Source organism: Pogoniulus pusillus, chromosome 30 (assembly GCF_015220805.1).
Source record: "Pogoniulus pusillus isolate bPogPus1 chromosome 30, bPogPus1.pri, whole genome shotgun sequence".
Lineage (NCBI taxonomy): Eukaryota > Metazoa > Chordata > Aves > Piciformes > Lybiidae > Pogoniulus > Pogoniulus pusillus.
In genome coordinates this window covers 12,474,806-12,494,887 of record NC_087293.1, presented here as the reverse complement: position 1 = coordinate 12,494,887, position 20,082 = coordinate 12,474,806, and the positions used below count along the sequence as shown (strand labels likewise).

Here is a 20,082-nt window from a genome sequence, read left to right as displayed (position 1 = left end):
TCTTTGGGTCCCTTCCAACAGGGACTTGATCTCTTTCAGTCCTTTCCACAGGATCCATCCTGTGATCCTCTAATTTTGGAGTGCCCCAGTCTGTGCCCCCCCCAACTTCCCTCCCTCTCCTCGGGAGGTTGTCAACCTCATCATTCCACAGCCATGGCTATGCTCCACTTGTCCCAGCTGGAGAGATCCATGAGACCCAAACCTCCCAGAAAATCAATCTCTCATTTATTTTGCTGGTGGTGATGCAGCAGCCAGGAGCTGCTCTGCAGTCGCACATCGATCCTGGCTCCCTGCTCCTCACAGGGCACCATCAGCACTGGACAAGAGCTTCATCCAGCCCCTGCATCTCCTACAGAGCCTTTGGAATCATCCACCTAACAGGAAGCATTCCACATTCCAGCACCATCTGCCCCACAGCAGGATGAGACCAACCTGTCCGCAGCCAGGACCTGCTACCCAAAGAGTCCTCCAGACAGCCTGGTTCCTCCAGCACTCTGCATGGCCAAGCATCAGCATGCAGCACCTTGCATGGTTTCACATCACCTTGCATGGTCTTACACCACCGTGGGGGTGCCATTAGATCCTTCCAGCACCTGCAAGAGGGCTGCTGCCACCACAGTGGGCAAAGAGTGGACTGGCACATGGCCTGGTGCAGGCACACCTGCTCAAAGGGATTGTCTTCTGGCCTGAAATCTGCATGGAGACAGTGCAAGACATGGTCTGTGGTTGTCTCCATCCAGGCAGAGGTCTGCAGGTGGTGCTTTCTGTGCTGCCAGCAAGGGGTGCAGCACCCTTGCAGGTTTTACTCTCCCTCATCCACACCATGAACCTCACCCAGCGCCCAGCCTGCAGAAGCACTCATGAGCTGCTGAGTCTGAAGCTGAGAAATTGAGACCCCCTTGGCTGTCCCTGATGATTTTATAGACATTGACACATCTCTGGGCCCTCATTCCCAGCCCTGAGGCTGTCCCCTGCAAGGACAGCCAGGTCATCCCCAAGCCAGGGTGCCAGTCAGCAGTGCTGGGTGGCTGACGGTGCAGCAGCTGCAGCCAAGCTGGGATGAGGAGAGCAAAGCCACACCAGCTCTGCTCCAGCAGCATGTGCCAGCAGTGCATGGCCATGGTGGCACCTCAGGTGCTGCAGGGAGGAGCTTTCCCAGCCTGGGCACACCTGTTCCTCATAATGAGCTGGGACCTCCCAGCCTGAGCTTGCAGGAACAAGCCCCTCGTGGCTTAAATACCAGGCAGGTGGAGCTGCCTTTCCATAGTGCCAGTGGCAAGAGGGCAGCAGCTTGGAGCAGAGATGTTGTTGGTCAGCACCAAGGTAGGTTCCCCTTGCTGCTTGTGGGGGCATTGAGGTGCTGGTGTTGGGCAGGGTGGGGGAGGCACAGGGCAGCCCTGGATGGGAGAAGGTGCTCTTAGATGGCTCATAGAATCAGTCAGGGTTGGAAGGGACCACAAGGATCAGCCAGTTCCAACCCTTCTGCCATGGGTAGGGACACCCAACCCTAGATCAGGCTGCCCAGAGCCTGTGGTTGGACTCTATGATCTTAGAGAACTTTTCCAGCTGAAGATTCCATAATTCCTAAAGAGGATGGAAGTATTAGGAGGATAGAGCCCAGCCAAGGTCTATCTGAGGTCCTTGACTCCAGACCCACGCTGAGATGTTCCAAAGCCCCTGTTTAGGACCCCAGAGTGGTCTGTGGTGTGAGTGGGCACAGGCACGAGTGGGGGGTGTCAGGCTTCTGCCTCCTTCAAGCCCTCAGTGCACATTCAGGACAAGTCTCCTCCCTGCACCTCTTCTGGGAAGCTTCCACCCCCTCCTCTGTGGAGCCCAGGGGGGGGGGCTTCAAAGGCAGAAGGAAGTGGCAAAATAACCTCAGCTTTAGACATGGGAGCTGAAGTCTCCTGCAGTGGGGGCTGAATGGGGGCTCTGAGGAGCAGTCTCCAGGCTCTGCTGGCTGGGTGGGGGTGGGGGGGCATGGCTGGTGAGTGGCAATATTGTCCCGGGGCAGAAAAGGCCTTTGTCCCTCTGGGATGGCAGAACTACTCCAGCCTTTGGCTTTCAGAGGGAGCTGCCTCCCTGCTCTGCCTCCCAAACACGGGCACTGAATGGGGGGTTTGAGTTGGGCCAGGCTCGGTTCCAGCCCCTTTGAGCCGCTGCCCGCGGGCACAGCTGGGGACCCTTTCAGGAGGGAAGTCCTTGTTCCTTGTCAACAGAAGACGACTTTGCACAGCTCAAAAATAAGCTCTCTATTGCCCATTGGGCTTTGGAAGGGGCTGAGAGAAACAAGCCCCAGTGTGGGGAGGGCAGGCAGAGGCATCCCTGTGGAGCCAGAGGGGAAAGGACCCTATGGGCAGCCTGCCTGGGATGCTGGGTGGCAACTTGGCCAAGCACTCTGGGGGCTGTGAGCCTCAGCATCACCTCTGTACCCCACCCCAGCATCTCTCATGGATGCAGCCTCTCTGCAAGAGCCATCAGTCACAACCCCTGTGCCACAATCCCAGGGAGGTGGAGCAAAGGCTCAGAGATGAAGCTTGGGCACACCAGCCTGAGCCTGTGGCACCTCAATTCCTCAGCCAAAAGCCAGCCTATTTTTCAGTCTTCCATACATAGTTCATAACTTCATTAACTGAAGCTCCTCATGGCAGCACCCAGAGAGGCTCCCACCAGATTCAGGCACTGGAGCACTGCCAACCTGAAGCTCCTCATGGCAGCACCCAGAGAGGCTCTCACCAGATTCAGGCACTGGAGCACTGCCAACCTGCTCCCATCCATGGTTGGCAGGCTCCTGCTGAGGCAGGGATGCTGCTGTGGTTGCCATAGCTGTGGTCTGGTTGCTGTAACCATCACTCTGCTGAGCTGCCTCCAAAATAAAGTTTTAAAGACTTGTTTTTTTTTTTTTCAGCTGTGATTTTCAGGTTCTGGCAGGATTCACATCAGGCAAAGCAGGCAGGAGCAGGAGGTGCCTTGAGCTCCTCTGTGTCTTGAGTTTCTCTGTGCTCTTAAGCTCCTCTGTGGCCAGCCCAGACTTGCTGGAGTGTGTCCAGGGAAGGGCAATGAAGCTTCTGAGGGTCTGGAGAACAGGGCTGGTGAGGAGCAGCTGAGGGAACTGGGGAGGTTCAGCCTGGAGGAGAGGAGGCTGAAGGGAGACCTCATTGGTCTCTACAGCTCCCTGAAAGGAGGTTGGATCCAAGTTGGGGTTGGTCTCTTCTCCCTAGTGGTAGGTGATGGAGGCAGAGGAAATACTGGATGTCAGGACCAGGTTCTGTGCTATGAGGATGGTGGAACACTGGAACAGGTTTCCCAGGAAGGTGATTGTGGCCCCATCCCTGGGGACATTCAAGGTGAGGCTCAGCAGAGCTCTGAGCAATCTGATCCAGTTCACAGGCTCACAGGATGTTGGGGGTTAGAAGGGACCCAAGGAGATCATAGAGTCCAACCCCCTGCCAGAGCAGGACAATGCTATCTAACAGACCACACAGGAACACATCCAGACAGGCCTGGAAAGGCTCCAGAGACATCACAACCTCTCTGGGCAGCCTGTGCCAGGGCTCTGGGACCCTTACAGCAAAGAAGTTCCCCCTTGTGTTGAGCTGGAACCTCCTGTGCTGCAGCTTCCATCCATTGCTCCTTGTCCTATCCCAGGGAGCAGTGAGCAGAGCCTGTCCCCCCCACCTCCTGGCCAGCCCTCAGATAGTTATAAACACTGATCAAATCCCCTCTCACTCTTCTCTTCTCCAGACTAAGCAGCCCCAGGTCTCTCAGCCTCTCCTCGTGAGCCATGCCCTCCAGTCCCCTCACCATCCTTGCAGCCCTCTGCTGGACTCTGTCCAGCTGAGGATGCCCCTGCTGACTGCAGTGGGAGTTGGACTGAATGACCTTCAGAGGTCCCTTCCAACCCAGACCATTCTATGAAACGCCCTGAAATTGTACCAGGAGAGGGTTAGGTTGAAGATTAGGAACAGTTTCTTTGCTGCAGGAGTGGTCAGGGATTGGCACAGGCTGCCCAGGGAGGTGCTGGAGTCCCCATCCCTGGGGGTGTGCAAGAAACCTGTGGCCATGGCACTGTGGGATAAGGTTTAGTGGCCATGGTGGTGTTGGGTTGATGGTTGGACTGGATGATCTCAGAGGGCTTCTCCAACCCAAACAGCTGCATGCTTCTATGACCCTTGCCCTCCACTGCCTGCAGGAAACTGCCTTCCACACTCTCCTCTGCTCTCTGTGTTCCCCTCAACATCAGTATTCAGGCCAGGATGCTGCAGGTGTTTGCTCAGAGCATCCCATCTCAATTGCAAGATAAAGTTACTCTGCACCAGGTCCTGCTCCTGATACAGAGACCTGAATTCCTCCATGCCTGAGTGCACAGAATTGCCTTGTCCTAGCCAGCAAATCTCCCCTGAGGAATAAAGAAGTTTTGTTTGAAGGTTTTAAGAATGAGGCAAAGTGCAGCCTGATTTTAGTGCTGCCCTGCTGCCTCTAGGGAAAAATTGGCTGCAGCAAGATGAAGGAGGCCTCCAAAAAAGCTGGGGAGGGACTTTTTAGGCTCTCAGGGAGTGACAAGACTGGGGGGAATGGAGCAAGGCTGGAGTGGGGAGATTCAGCCTGGAGGTGAGGAGGAAGTTGCTCAGCATGAGAGTGGTGAGAGCCTGGAATGGGTTGCCCAGGGAGGCAGTTGAGATCTCTTGGACTTGATGATCTTGGAGACCTTTCCCAACCAAACCAGTTCTATGCTTCTGTGATCCGAGGCAGGTTAAGGACCAAGCTCATGGACAGATCTCAGGGAGCAGCAAGCAGGAATCAGCTTCAAAGGCAGGAATTATTAATGAGCCTGTTAAGAAGCAGTGCTTAGCTGTGTCGCTGCTCCACGCTCTCCCTTCTGATCTGCAGGAACATCTGACATGGGCAGTGATTAGCTGCACAGGCAGGAGATTAGGGGCTGCTTGACTCGTGGCCCAGACAAGCAGTGGCACAGCACAGCCTGGATCAATTATTAAAGCAGATGTAGCTGAGCCAATGCTCATTTCTCTGCCTTCAAAAGCAGCCTCAGGGTGGGAGAGCTGTGTCTGGGGTGGTGGTGGAAGGGACTTAGAGGTCCAAGAGGCTGCAGGGTCCTTCTGCAGAAAAGGGAAAAGCAGTTGGCATCATTTGGGTAAGAGCAGCTCCTGCAGCAGTGGCAGCTCCTGCAGCAGTGGCAGCTCCTGCAGCAGTGGCAGCTCCTGCAGCAGTGGCAGCTCCTGCAGCAGTGGCAGCTCCTGCAGCAGCTCAGGGCCCTTTTTGATCTCTCTGGGAGGAAGGAGCCATGGTTTACTGAGTCATGGCTTTGCAGGGGCTGGTGGCAGCCCTCACACAGCAGGACCCCTGGTGGGGACATGGCTGGCATCTTGTGGGCTTTGGGTGTTGCCCAGGGAGGAAGCACCAGTGGACTGGGTGACAGCAGGGACAGGAGAGTGGCACTAACTGGCAGTGTGTGTCTGAGCCAGCAGCAAAGGGTTAGCAGGGACATGTCTGCATCTCCCAGGCCTTGGACATCACCCAGGGAGCCAGCAGCCATGAACTGAGTGGCACCAGGAGCAGCATGGTGACATTAACCAGTAGTTGTGTCTCTTGGTCAGCAGCAGCAAAGGGCTGGCAGGGGCTTGCCAGGCTTTGAGCATCACTCAGGAGCCAGCACCCATAGGCTGGGTGATGCTGGGAGCAGGACAGTGACACTAAGCAGCAGTTGTGTCTCTTGGTCAGCAGCAGCAAAGGGCTGTCAGGGGCTTGCCAGGCTTTGAGCATCACTCAGGAGCCAGCATTCGTGGGCTGGATGATGCTGGGAGCAGGACAGTGACACTAAGCAGCAGTGAGTGACACTGCTTTGCTGGGCAGGCAGTGGCCCCTTCCCAAGCCCGGTGCCCTGGGGCTGGTTTTCTCTGCAGGGGCTGGTTGCTCTCTTCGGTGGTTGGAGGAGGGGGGAAGGGGGGATTTGTTCTAAAGCTCTTTTCATGATGAAGGGGCCGGGGGTGGGGGGAAGAAATAACCGACTCCTTCCTGTGCTGCTTTGTTCTGACCTGTCCTCCAAGCTGTGATGCTTCCATTGATCAGGTGTTAAGAGCTTGGCAGCAGCTCCCAAGCTTTGCTGGTAGCGTTCCTGCAGGTGGGAAATCATTTACAGCCTCCACTCTGGTTCCTCCCCCTGCACAGCGCTTTTGGGTGGATGCTGCTCACTTGTTTGGAGAGGAGGGGGGAGGGAAAAACACAACCCTAAATCCCACACTCCCCCATAGCCATGGCTGGGGCATACTTGGGCAGGGAGGGGTGAGTGCAGCCCAATCACTTGGCCACCTCCAGCCCTGGCATGGAGATGCTGCCGTGCTGCAGCACTCGGAGCTAACTCGGAAATGGGCATTTTATTGCCAAAGATCTCAGCAGAGTAAGAAAATTTCACTTGTGCAGGGCTGCTACCGAGGCTCTCTCTGACTTGATGCCACTGAGTGTGTCAGAATGATGAGGGGTTGGTAATAAACCTACCAGCAGTCACTAAAGTGCTGCTGTATAAATGTCTCTCCTCTGAAATAACAGGGCTTGGGTTCCTGGAACCTGCTCAGAGTTCTGCCAGCAGGGATTGGGTCGTGGTACTTTAGATGGGATCCAGGAGGTCTTAGAGAGGGGAACATCCCTTGGTGCCAGCCCTGTGGCTCTGTGCTCCCAGCAGGAGGAGGGTTGGGGGATGGAGTTTGCTCTAAGCAACGTGGAAGAGTGGGTGGTGAGCTTGGCACTGCCAGCATGCTGGCCACTGTGAGGGCATTAGGGCTCCAACCCTGTGAGTCTTGCAAGTCTGTGGAGGCATCAGCATCGTGGGTGGGGCTGATGAACCCTGGAGGAGCAGCTGAGGGAAGTGGAGTTGTTTAGTCTGGAGAAGAGGAGGCTGAGGGGAGACCTCATTGCGCTCCACAGCTCCCTGAAAGGAGGCTGCAGTGAGGTGGGGGTTGGCCTCTTCTGCCTAGCATCAGGTGATAGAAGGAGGGGAAATGACCTGAAATTGTGTCAGGGGAGGGTTAGGTTGGAGATGAGGAAGAAATTCTGTGCTGCAGGAGTGGTCAGGGATGGGCACAGGGAGGTGGTGGAGTCCCCATCCCTGGAGGTGTTCAAGAAGCCTGTGGGCATGGCACTTTGGCAGAGGGTTTAGTGGCCATGGATGAGCTTGAGCTGGTAGCTGGACTCAACCATCTCTTTTCCAACCAAAACAATTCCATGGCTCTGTGGTTTGGTGGGGACCTGAGCAGGAGGAGAAAAGGCAGGGAGGAGGAGGAGGAGGGAGGAGCAGGCAGAGTGGAAACAACATGTGTAGGGCCCTGGCAGGGCTGCAGCCTGGCAGTGTGTGCGTGTGCGTTCGCACGGCAGGAGATGTAGAGCAAGCTGAAAGGAGATTAGCTCATGTGCTGCAAACACAAACCCGCCGGCAAGGAAACCTCTCCTCCAGCAAATGCAAATCCTCCTGCCTGCCTTCCTGGCCAACGGTGCCCCTCAGCCCCCGTGCCCTGCCCGTGGGCAAGGCATAGGAGGGAGGCTTCAGGTAAACCTTTGTGCTCCCTGCGCTGGTCCCTGCGGCTCTGGCACGCTGCGAGCGGCGGCAGTGCCTGGCCAAAAGTTCTACCTCCTGCTGCTCCTTCTTGGCACAAGCTTCAGGGGCGAAAGCTGCCAGCCCAGACCCTGCCCAAATGCTGCCTGCTGTATGCGCCCGCGGCCGGGAGCGCTGCCCCTGTGCTCACTGCCCTGCACCCACGGCCGGGAGCGCTGCCCCTGCGCCCGCTGCCCCTGCGCCCGCTGCCCCTGCGCCCGCTGCCCCTGCGCCCACGGCTGGGAGCTCTGCCCCTGTGCTCACTGCCCTGCACCCACGGCCGGGAGCTCTGCCCCTGTGCCCACTGCCCTGCACCCACGGCTTGGAGCTCGCCCCTGTGCCCACTGCCCTGCCCCCATAGCCAGGAACCCATCCCACACCCAGGAGCGGGAAGGAACCCACGCATGCTGCATGTGCCCCTGGTGCCAGGCAGGGTGGCAGTGCCCGTGGCGGGGCAGAGCCGATGGCCCCGGGGCCGGTGTGCAGCCGCAGATACCCAGCTCCATCCCCCTGTGCCTCCGTTCCAATTAGCATCAAGCCACGTGTGTGGAGCTGACGTTGTTGGCCAGGCTCAGAGATGCTTGGCAGGGAGAAGCAGTTGTCATGGCAGGGGCTTCCGTGGGCTGCAGGTTTGCTTTTAACCCTTGGCACCTACAAGCCCCAGTGCAGAAAGGTCTCCTCAGACATCTAACTGTGCTTGTAGCACTGCTGATGGTGACAGCTGCAGGAGCAGAGGCTTTTTTTCCTCCTCCTCCAAACCCCTGCAGCTCTGCTTGTGTGCAGTTTTATCACAGGCAAGTGCCAAGGAAAGGGTTTGGGGATTCATGGCAGAGGAAGGACACTACCTGGGCACGTCCCATCACGGGTTGCCCAGGGCAGTGGTGGGGAGTCCTCATCCCTGGAGGGCTCTCAAAGCCATGGAGATGTGGTGCTGAGGGCCATGGTGTGGTGGTGCCCTGGCAATGCTGGGTTAGTGGTTGGACTGGATGAGCTGAAAGGTCTCTCTTCCCACCAAAGCCATTCTGTGATTCTATGATCAGCCATGCACTGAGGCAATTCCCAGGCTGGCTCCAGCCATGGTTTCTCATCTACTAACTAACACCACCCCTGGGACCACAGCCTGATGTGAGGGGCAGGCATCCTACAGCTTCAGAACAGGCAAGATGCTGGAGCCCTGCAAAGGGACAATTCCATGGAGGACATCCCTCCACTCACAGGATGTCAGGGGTTGGAAAGGTCCCAAAGACATCATTGAGTCCAAGCCCCTGCAACAGCAGGACTGTACAATCTAGCTCAGGGCACACAGGAACACATCCAGACAGGCCTGGAAAGGCTCCAGAGAAGGAGACTCCACAACCTCTCTGGGCAGCCTGTGCCAGTGCTCTGGGACCCTTCCAATCAAGAAGTTCCCCCTTGTGTTGAGCTGGAACCTCCTGTGCTGCAGCTTCCACCCATTGCTCCTTGTCCTATCCCAGGGAGCAGTGAGCAGAGCCTGTCCCCCCCGCTCCTGACCCCCAGCCCTCAGACAGTTGTAAACATTCACTCGAGGAAGACAAGCATGGGATGGTGCAGCAGAAACCATAGCTCCAACCCTTCCTTGTCTGAGGAGCTCAGCACCTCCACGCAGCTCCAGCCCTCTGGCACCCCAGGGGATGGATGCAGAGAGGGATTTGTACCCAGGCCCAAGCTCTTCAATCCCTTCTGTTCAGGCTCTCCTTGTCAGTCCCCAGCGGGTGACATTAAACCCCAAGGTGATTTTGTCTCTGAGAGCTAACCTGGAGCTGTAGATCCTGCCATTACTCCAAGTGTCACCAGTTGATGGTCCATAATTATGTGGCTCTTTCCTCTGGGAACTTACAGATCAATTAATTCAGCTGCAGCAGCCTTTGGCAGCAGTGCAGGATGCTGATGGATCAATAAACCCTCTCCTGAGACACCACCAGCTTGGAATGATGTGACCATGACAGTGCAAGGCTTGACCCCAGAGCTGGAGGACAGGAGAAGGATGGGGGTCTGGGGTGGCCAGGACCCTTAGGGAAGGTGGAAGAGGAGCTCATGAAGAGCCCATGGGTGGGAAGTACCAGAGGGAGCAGTTGGAATCCCTGGATTTTCTCCCAGAGAGGAAAGAAAGGAGTTTTGTTGGTTCCCCTGCTCTTTGGTCTGGGGCTAAGCCATGTGTGTCTGTCCCCCTCTCCCCCCTGAACCTGGTACTGATCCAAATCCTGATCCCACAGCCATGGTGGTGTTAGGTTGAAGCTTGGCCTGGGTGATCTTAGAGGTCCTTTCCAACCAGAACACTTCTGTGATTGAAATTCCCTCCTGGACACCTTGGTCCTTGCAGTTGTGAGGGTGCCCTGAGCCACTGCCAGCTCCTCCCCATTCCTCTACCTGCAGCAAGGGATGGCTGGCAGAAGGGAAGTACCAACCAACCCCTCCTCATCCTCACAGCCCAAACAATGAGCTGTTTGCTCTGGAAAGTTCATGCAGAAGGATGAACTGCTGCTGTTCAGGGAGTCCTGGCAGGAGCCTTCTATTAGCCCAGGCTGTAAATCTCCTCCTAACAAGGAGCTCCAGTCTGGATTCATAAATAGGGATGAGATGGGAAGCTGCAGTTCCCCTCGGGGCACCAAGGAATGGAAACTGCATGTTCCACTGCCCAAAAATGCATCTTGGCATCACTGTCAGGAGGAGAAAACTCTGAGTTCAGGGTCTTTTGGGGACCTGGGGAAAGCCTTTATTCATCCTGTGGTGTTCATCTATTTGGACAGCCCAATGAGTCCTCCTGCCTTGGGGCTGGGGTCTTTTTGGACAGCCCAATGAGTCCTCCTGTCTTGGGGCTGGGGTCTTTTTGGACAGCCCAATGACTCCTCCTGTCTTGGGGTCTTTTTGGACAGCCCAATAACTCCTCCTGTTTTGGGGCTGGGGTCTTTTTGGACAGCCCAATAACTCCTCCTGTCTTGGGGTTGGGGTGAGGTAGAGACAGGAGGTGGGACACAGCTGAGTCTGCAAGAGGATTTGCTGGGATGGAAGAGGCTCACCAGAAGCTGTAGTTCCATGGCAGCTCCATCACCTTCCAGGTGAAGGGTGGACCTGGGGTGCCTGTGAAGGTGGCTCTGGGGGTGGTTTGGGGTGTTAGGGTCAGCAGCACTGACTTCTTGCTTCTTCCTAGAAGGAGCTTTTCCTCCTGGAGCTGTCCTGTGCTTGGGGAACTCTCCCTGCCAGGATTTTCCACGGCATGACTGCCACATCAGCTCAGCATAAGCACCAGAGTGAGGAGCAAGGTGAGCAGGGTGCGGGGGCTGCCCTCCGTCGGGTGTCAGAGCTGTCAGCTTGCAGCTAAACCCAAGCACTTGCAGCCAGTCCCTGCTAGAAGAGCTGCAGGTTGGACCATCCCTATCCCAACTCACCAGCTGCAGGTAGAGAATCACATTTTCACCCCTCCCCCACCTCCAATCCCATGTCTCCTCCCACATCTCAGCCAAGCTGCTCCCATTCCCCTCCTGCCACAGCCTAAGGAGCAGCAGCACTTCTCAGCCTGGCATCCTTTTCCTGGCTGTCCTCATCAGATGTGCCCTCTCCCTGATGATCCCTGGCCAGCAGAACCATAGCATGGAGCCTTCCTGCTCATCCCACAGCTCCCAGGCCCTCTTCCCAAGGACAGGAGGAGGAGGGATGGGAAGCAGGGACAGGTTTTGCTCTCCCTGTGCACTTGGCTGTCCTTCCTTCCTTCCAGGCAACCTTTCAGCCCAGATGGAGAACTCCATAAGGAGTTTGGTTTCCATCCCAAAACACAGGGCACGTTTTTGGCCTGCCTAACAAGGTGTCTGGGCTGGGCACAGTTGGCACTGCAGGAATCATTCCTGCTGCTTCCATCAGACTCAGCAGCAGAGAGGGGGGTGGGGAATTGCCTCATGCCATAGGATCATAGAAACATGGAATTGCTTGGGTTGGAAGAGATTGTTCAGCTCCTCCAATCCAACCATTGCCAGGGCACCACCACACCATGGCCCTCAGAACCACATCTCCATGGCTTTGGAACCCTTCCAGGGATGGAGACTCCACCACTGCCCTGGGCAGCCTGGATAACCCATGATGGGATGAGCTGAGAGTCAGCAGGCAGTGGCCATGTGCCCAGGTAGTGTCCTTCCTTTGCCATGACTCCCCAAACCCTTTCCTTGACACCTGTCTGTGATAAAACTGCCCAGGAGCAGAGCTGCAGGGTTTTGGTTGAGGTGCTGCTGCTGCAGACCCTCCCAGGCTGTGCATAAATGGGAGAGGAGGAGGAGGACAAAAAGACTCTGGTCCTGCAGCTGTCATCCTCTTGGGTAGCCTGGGCCAGGCTTTGACAACCTTTTTGATGTTCCTCAGTGTGGGTGCTGGTGGCAGAACCAAACTCTGCTCCCCATGTGCTGGGGCACTGCTGATGGTGCAGGGACTGGAGAAGGTCAGGGCTGTGGTTTCTCTTCCAGCTCCAGGCTGCTTCAGCTTTTACAAGCACAGGTTGGCACCAGGATGAACAGGAGCATCCCATGCCCTGGCCAGGGCTACTCCTGCTCTCTGCAAGACTCAAGGTCAGGTTGGATGGGGTGGGAAGGGGCTTGAACAACCTGCTCTAGTCAAAGGTGTCCCAGCTCATGGCAGAGAGGTTGGAACTAGATGATCTTTAAGGTCCCTTCCAACTCAAACCATTCCATCAATCTATGAAGGAATCTCTTTGGGCTTTGCTGAGCCTGTGCTCCAGGGGTGCTGAGCCCATCTTTTAAGGGTGCTGAGCCCATGCTGCCGGGGTGCTGCAGATGTGCTGTCACAAACTGCTGCTTGCACAGGCACTTGCAGTGGTCCCTCTGGCTGTTGCTGCCTTCAGAGTGCTGTGCCAGGCTCTGCATTGCTACCACCAGAAGCTTCCTCTCAGCTCCTGTACCTGTCCCACACCTCCTGGGAAAAAAAACCACAAGCCAAACCCAGTCATTCCTGGCATCTTCTCACTTCCATAAGCTCCCTTCCACTCCAAAAGGAGAAAGAAAAAGAAAGGAAGAGAGTCTCAGTTCCCTCATCCCTGCTCCAGTGCTGTGTGTGAGCTGTGGTTGTTGAGCTGAGGTGAGTTAGTGAGACCCAGGAAGGATTCAGGGGTGGGGGGGAATGGTTGGTGGCTCCCAGCAGCAATGCCTGTGTGTGCTGCCTGGGATGGATTGATTTCATGGTGGGATTGATTTCAGAAGCCACCCATCAGGCAGCCCTGCAGTGTGGAGCTCTGTGGAGAATGTGTTTATTTGGCTATTAACCCAAATCTCTGCAGCCTGAACCTTCCAGGTGTCTCTGGTGTCTTTATCCCTTCACCCCACTGCCCTTCTGCCTTGCCCTCTCCCAGCTGCTCTGCTGCCTTTCCCCTGGTGTCCTTCAGAGAGAAAACCAGTGGAGGGGGTGGCACAGAGCTGGTACCACTGCAGGCCTGGGGCATGCTTTGCTTGAGGGGCTGCTCTGTGCCAGTCTGACCTTTTCAGTATGCAGCCTTCAGCAACCCTGGCAGGGGATGCTCCTCCCTGCACACTGCTTTCCCCTGTGCTGCAGAGATGGCATGGCTGGGAGAATGGCACAGGCAGAAAGGTGGCATGACTGGGAAAGTGACAGGAAAGGTGGTCAAGAAAGCCAGTGGCATCCTGGGCTGGCTCAGGAGCAGTGTGGGCAGCAGGACAAGGGAGGTTCTTCTGCTCCTGTGCTCAGCACTGCTCAGGCCACACCTTGAGTGCTGTGTCCAGTTCTGGGCTCCTCAATTCAAGAGAGATGTTGAGGTGCTGGAAGGTGTCCAGAACAGGGCAGCAAGGCTGGTGAGGGGCCTGGAGCACAGCCCTGTGAGGAGAGGCTGAGGGAGCTGGGGGTGTGCAGCCTGCAGCAGAGGAGGCTCAGGGCAGAGCTCATTGCTGTCTGCAGCTGCCTGCAGGGAGGCTGTAGCCAGGTGGGGTTGGGCTCTGCTGCCAGGCACCCAGCAACAGAAGAAGGGGACACAGTCTCAAGCTGTTCCAGGGGAGGTCTAGGCTGGATGTTAGGAAGAAGCTCTTCACAGCAAGAGTGATTGGCATTGGAATAGGCTGCCCAGGGAGGTGGTGGAGTCTCTGTCCCTGGAGGTGTTGAAGGGACCTTGGTTGCTTGGCCAGGGCTGGGTGCTAGGTTGGACTGGCTGAGCTTGGAGGTCTCTTCCAACCTGGTTGCTTCTATGACATGGGCAGGAAGGTGTGCCAGCCAGAAAGCTGATATGGCCAGAAAGGAGACACCACAAGAAAGATGGCAGGGCCAGGAAGATGACAGGGTTGGAAATGTGGCACGTGCCAGGAAGGTGCCCATCCCAGGATCTCTGCTCAGAAAGCCCCATGGCACAGCTGCAAACACCTGTCTGAGACCAGCCATCCCCATGCTGGGATGAAGCACAGAGCTGCCCCCCAAACCACAGAGGAGGAGAAGGCTCAAGGGGTGCCAGTGCCATGCTGCTCCATGGCCTGGGAATCCATAGGTGCCTCTGCCTTTGCTGCCAGACCCTGCTGGGTCCTGGTGACTGATGGCTGAGCCTCTCACCCTGAACCATGCTGATGGCTTGAAAAAACCCCAGTGATGGATGTGCTCATTAACCTGGGGGTGCTGCCAGCAGAGGAGCAGATGAGTTATTGTCTGTGCTATAGGATTTGCTGGCAGCATGAGCATGGCTCATTCCTGCTTCCCTGAAGCCAGGAGACCATGAAATCAGAGGATGGTTTTGGTTGGAAGAGACCTTTCAGCTCATCCAGTCCAGCCATTAACCCACCACTGCCAGGGCACCACTAAGCCATGGCCCTCAACACCACATCTACACAGCCCTGAAACCCCTGCAGGGATGGGGACTCCACCACTGCCCTGGGCAGCCTGGGCCAGGCCTGGGCAACCCTCAAGGGGAAGAAATTGTTCCTCATGTCCAACCTGAACCTCCCTTCTTCTCCTGTTCATTGTTCCTTAGGAGAGAAACCTGACTCCCACTTGGCTCCAAGCTCCTTCCAGTGAGCTGTAGAGAGCAGTGAGGTCTCCCCTCAGCCTCCTCTTCTCCAGGCTGACCACCCCCAATTCCCTCAGCTGCTCCTCATCAGTTCTGTTCTCCAGACCCTTCCCCAGCTTTATGCCCTTCTCTGGACCCACTCTAGCCCCTCAATGTTCTTCTTGGAGTGAGTGGCTCAAAACTGAACCCAGGATTCCAGGTGTGGCCTCACCAGTACCCACTGCAGGGGGCATGACCCCTCCCCTGCTCTTGCTGATCATGTTCTTGGTGATCCAGACCAGGATCATAGAATGGTTTAGGTTGGAAGGGACCTCAAAGCTCAGCCAGTTCCAGGGCAGGAACACCTCCCACTAGAACAGGTTGCTCAGGTTCTGAAGCTGGTTCTGAACACCTCCAGGGAGGTTGTGGAGGTGTGGTGTTGGCAGAGAGAGTGATTGGCATTGGAATGGACTGCCCAGGGAGGTGGTGGAGTGGCTGTGCCTGGAGGTGTTGAAGCCAAGCCTGGATGGGGCACTTAGTGCCATGGTCTGGTTGCTTGGCCAGGGCTGGGTGCTAGGTTGGGCTGGCTGAGCTTGGAGCTCTCTTCCAACCTGCTTGGTTCCATGATTCTATCTCTTCTGTGCCACACAGCCTGGTAGAGTTATAGAATGCATCGAGTTGGAAGGCACCATCAAAGGTCTTGTCCAACCACCCTGCAGTGAGCAGGGACATAGAATCTTAGAGTTGTTTTGCTTGGAAAAGGCCTCAGAGATCAAGTTCAACCATCAGCCTGAGACCACCATGGCAATTAAACCATGAGATTGCACCAAGTCTGACCTTGAACGTCTCCACCCCATCTGGGTGACCTCAGCTCCTGTCCTGCACAGTGCTCCTGCAACAACCCTCATCAAGAGCACTGCCTTGCTGCTGCTCTGCCCCATGCCCAGAGCCTGCTGCTAGAGTGAGGGACCAGGGAAGCTTTATTTCCCCAGCCCATCTTGGACACAGCTCCTCTCCCTCCCCAAGTTCAGAGGTGAGGAGCTGGGATGCTGCTCAGCAGCACGTTTGGTTTGCAGCAGATGATGGCAGGAGGCAGCTCTGTGCAGGACACCACAAGAGGGCTTCCTCCTGAGAAGCATCACTCCTCTCCAGGTACCAGTGGGGTTTGCAGCTCCTACAAGGAGCTTGCAGCTCAAGCTCCTACAAGGTGGGTGCCACCCATGCACACAGCAACCAAGGGAGATTTAGAGGCAAGCACAGCCCTGTGCTGAGCTGGGAAATTTCTGCTGCTCCTCATACCTGAGGTCAATGCTAATGCAGTCCTGGTTTCCACAGCCAGCTGGAGGCTGAACATCTTCCTTCCAGCCCTGCCAAAAGCCCCCCCCTGCTCCAGCTCTTGATTTCCCTTTGGTTTCTTGTTTCAAGATCAAGCAAACTGGATCCTGTCAAAATGGTACCTCATGGCCAACAGCCTCAGAGCATCTCAGGCAGGTGATGAAGGGCACTCAGTGGCCATGCAGGGGCTGCTCAGTCCAAGTCTCTGCAGCCTCCATCTTATAGAATTAAGCAGGTTGGAAGAGACCTCCAAGCTCATCCAGCCCAACCTAGCACCCAGCCCTGTCCAATTTCTTTCTGATTTCTGTTGGGTCAAAGCCAGGAAGGAGCCACTTGTGCAGGAGAGAATCAGCAGGGCCAACACAGCTTCTCCTCTCTGTGGGCTCCTGAAGCAAAGCCCAGCCCAAGGAGTTCACTCTCCCTGCAAAGGAGCAGAGCCGAAGCGAAGATGAAACCAGCGCCGCCTTCCCCCCCCCCCCCCCCGGGGGACTTCTTTCTCTTTAGGCTTCACTTGGAGTTATAATGATCCAATCCATCTCAGGAGGCTCCAAATGTGTATTAATTAATGCAATGATTGGGTGATTTGGCCATCAGTGCAGCTGTCTTTCAGCAGGAGAAAGAAAACCATCTTCCTTCTCGCCGCCTCCCCGACGGCTCGGCGCAGAACACGATGTAAGAGCAGGGTGAGTCACAGCCAAGGATTTGTATTCACCATCGCTCCAGATCACATCAGCTTTGCCTAATGCCTTGGCAATAAAGTGCCTCTTCATTGTAGGCCTGCAATTTATTTCAGCTCCTGGCTCGGGAGGGAACGAGCATCGCTCATCCCGCACCGCGGCTGCCCTGCGGAGGGGGCTCGCTGCTCTGCGAGGTGAGGGAGGATGCAGCCCATGTGCTGCCTGCCTCGCTGCCTCCCCTGCCGCTCCCACCGGCAGCTCTCTGCTGGCTGCCCTGGACGCTGGGATGGCAGGCAGGCTTGGGAACAAAGGCAGCTTTGAAAGCTATCACTCTGGGAGCCGGGATAGAGGTGTTTGTGGAAGGAGGCAGTGCAGGCAGGGGCAGGCTGGGTGGGGGGCGGCGATGGAAAGGTTCACGGATTGGGGCAGGCTGGAAGGGACCCTCAAAGGTCATCTGCTCTGCCCTGCTGAGACCTCACCTTGAGTACTGCCTTCAGTTTGGGGCTCCCCAGTTTAAGAGGGGTAGGGATCTGCTGGAGAGGGTCCAGCAGAGAGCTAGGAGGATGATGAGGGGATTGGAGCACTGCCTGATGAGGAGAGGCTGAGGGACCTGGGGCTGCTTAGTCTGGAGAAGAGAAGACTGAGAGGGGATTGAATCAATGTTTGTAAACATCTGAGGGCTGAGGGACAGGCTCTGCTCACTGCTCCCTGGGATAGGACAAGCAGCAATGTGTGGAAGCTGCAGCACAGGAGGTTCCAGCTCAGCACAAGGGGGAACTTCTTTGCTGTAAGGGTCTCAGAGCACTGGCACAGGCTGCCCGGAGAGGTTGTGGAGTCTCCTTCTCTGGAGCCTTTCAAAGCCTGTCTGGACGTGTTCCTGTGTGCCCTGAGCTAGATTGTGTGGTCCTGCTGTGGCAGGGGGGTTGGACTGGATGATCTTTCTGTGTCACTTCCAACCCCTGACATCCTCTGATCCTGTGATCTTGTCCAACACCCCTGCAGTCGGCAGGGACATCTCCAACCAGAGCAGGCTGCTCATGGCCACATACAGCCTGACCTTGAATGTCTCTAGGACAGAGATATTGAAAGATCCCTCATTATCCATCTTCACAGCCAGAAAGCCTGCCCAAGGCTGCAGGCTGGCACAAGATTGCAAACAGGAGGCAACTGGAAGCCTGATCTCTGGATCATAGAGCCACAGAATGCATTGAGCTGGGAGAGATGCTCAAAGGTCATCTTGTCCAAGCCACCTGCAGTCAGCAGGGACATCCCCAACTCGAGCAGGTTGCTCAGGGCCACATCAAATTGGACTTTGAATGTCTCCAGGGATGGGGGCCTCAGCCCAAGTGTTCTACTACCCTCATTGTGCAGAATTTCCTCCTGATGTCCAACCTACATCTGCCCTGCTCCAGCTTCAAACCACTGCCCTCATCCTATCCTCACAGGCTCTTCTGAGCAGTCCCTCTGCAGCCTTCCTGCAGGCCCCCTTCAGAGGAGGTGTTGCTGGGGCTCAGCCCTGCTGCTGGAAGAAGCTGCAGGTCCTGGAGCAGCACTTCAAGCCCTCTGCTCCCCAGGGCCATGCTGCCCACAGTGCTCAGCCTGCCACTGCTGCCTGCAGCTCTGCACAGAGCCTTCTCCTGGGGTCTGAAGTCATCAGAGCTCCATGAGCCCTGCTCTGCCTCCAGCCTGCCTTGGCTGCGTGGGCAGGAGAGCAGCAGGTCCCCAAGCTGATGGCATTCAGGTCCCTTCCCTGCTGCAAACACTCTGTTCTCACCTCAGCTGAGGGTGCCATTCCTTGTGTTCTCCCCTGGGTGCCAGTTGCCTTTGCAGAACAAAAGCTGAGCAGAAAAATACCCCCCCCCCAAAAAAGCAGCTGAGAGCACAGCTCATTCTGTGTTCCTGTGCTGGCTGCAGATGCTTGGCCAAGGTTCCTTGTGCTGAGGCTTTGGCAGCTCAGCAGCACCAGCAGAGCCCAGAGCAAGGGCAAGAGGACAGCCAGGAGTTCTTTTTATAGTGGGGATGCAGAGGTTGAGGAAAATGAAGAGTTTTCTTTTGATGTCCTTGCAGGACCCAAAGCTGCTTTGTGTGGGCAGCAGAGAATAAAAGCCTTGGATTTATTTACTTGCTCTTTGGCAGGGAACACTGAATAGGAGGAGGCACAGGTCCATGGGGACCCTCATGGAGCACTTCCACAAGGACCAGGCTGCAGCACCTCTCCTACATAGACAGGCTGGGAGAGTTGGGGCTGTTCAGCCTGGAGAGGAGAAGGCTCCAGGGAGACCTTAGAGCTGCATTTCAATATTCTAAGGGGACCTACAGGAAGGCTGGGGAGGGGCTGCTGAGGAGAGCCTGTGGTGAGAGGGCAAGGGGCAATGGTTTGAACCTGGAGCAGAGCAGATTTAGGTTGGCCAGCACAATGAGGGTGGTGAAATGCTGGAACAGGTTGCACAGAGAGGTGGTGGAGATCCCAACCCCTGGGGACTCCATCCCTGGAGACATTCAAGGTCCTACTTGATGGGATCTTGAGCAACCTGCTCTGGTTGGAGGTGCCTCTGCTGACTGCAGGGGGCTTGGCCAAGATGACCTTTGAGTGTTCCTTCCAACCCCATGCATTCTGTGAGTCTCTGGTGAAGGGAGGGGCTGAGCAAGCCAGCAGTGATTGCTGAACCTCCCCAATGCGGGGCAGAGGTGCCCGGGCTGATGCCCACGGAGACAGCGGGCTTGGCAAAGGAGGGAGCTGCTCTGTGTCTCCTTGGAGGGAAGCTGCCAGAGCTCTTCCTTGCTGCTGCAGGAACACCTCCCCACACCTCCTGCCGTGCTGTGGTGGGTGTTGCCTGGTCTCATCTCCTCTGTTTGTCACCAGGCTGGGCAGCAGCAGCGATGCCACCACACCAGCAGTGAGCCCCTGACTAATGCCAGGGCAGCTCTCTGCAGGCATCTCCTGACCTGCAGATCATGCCTGGACGCTGCTGCTGAACACCCACGGGTGGCAAAGCCACTACCACACCCCCCCACACACACACCCCCCCCCCCAAGGGTGAGCCTGCTGCTGAGCTGGTGGTGACACCAATCCCCCAGAGGGGGACTGGGATGGGTGGCACTGGGACTGCATGGTGGAGGCCAGCCCTAGATGAGTGACAGAGACGCTGTTAATTAGCCTGCTCCGTGCTAATAGCACAGCGCTGGCAGTGTCCCCGGGGCTGGCTCCCTGGGACAGGCTGCTGTGTCAGCAGGCAGAGACCAGAGCTGGACTCTGCTGAGCTGGTGAGGATGCTGCAGCTGACTGGGGACATCGTTAGGGGTGACATCGAATTGCTGACAGCACCTCAGGCTGCCAGCCCCGTGACTAAAGGGCAGGGCTGGAGGAGTGCCAGCGCTGGGTGCTGCCGCTGCAGCCTGCCTAGGGATGGGAGATGCTCCTCACCGCCCTGCCCAGGCTCCCAGTGCTGTGGAGTTAGGTGGGGCTTGGG

General features: G+C 56.5%; 1 long non-coding RNA gene across 2 annotated transcripts; it reads left to right on the top strand.

Moving 5' to 3' along the window:
- Positions 1–1,273: 1,273 nt before the first annotated feature.
- LOC135188730 (uncharacterized) lies at positions 1,274–16,709 on the top strand. 2 transcript variants are annotated; one of them, XR_010307804.1, is made up of 4 exons: positions 1,274–1,323; positions 10,773–10,884; positions 12,599–12,700; positions 16,440–16,709. It is a non-coding gene; the product is annotated as an uncharacterized LOC135188730 (long non-coding RNA). The 2 variants fall into 2 exon arrangements; XR_010307805.1 differs by lacking the exon at positions 12,599–12,700.
- Positions 16,710–20,082: the final 3,373 nt, after the last annotated feature.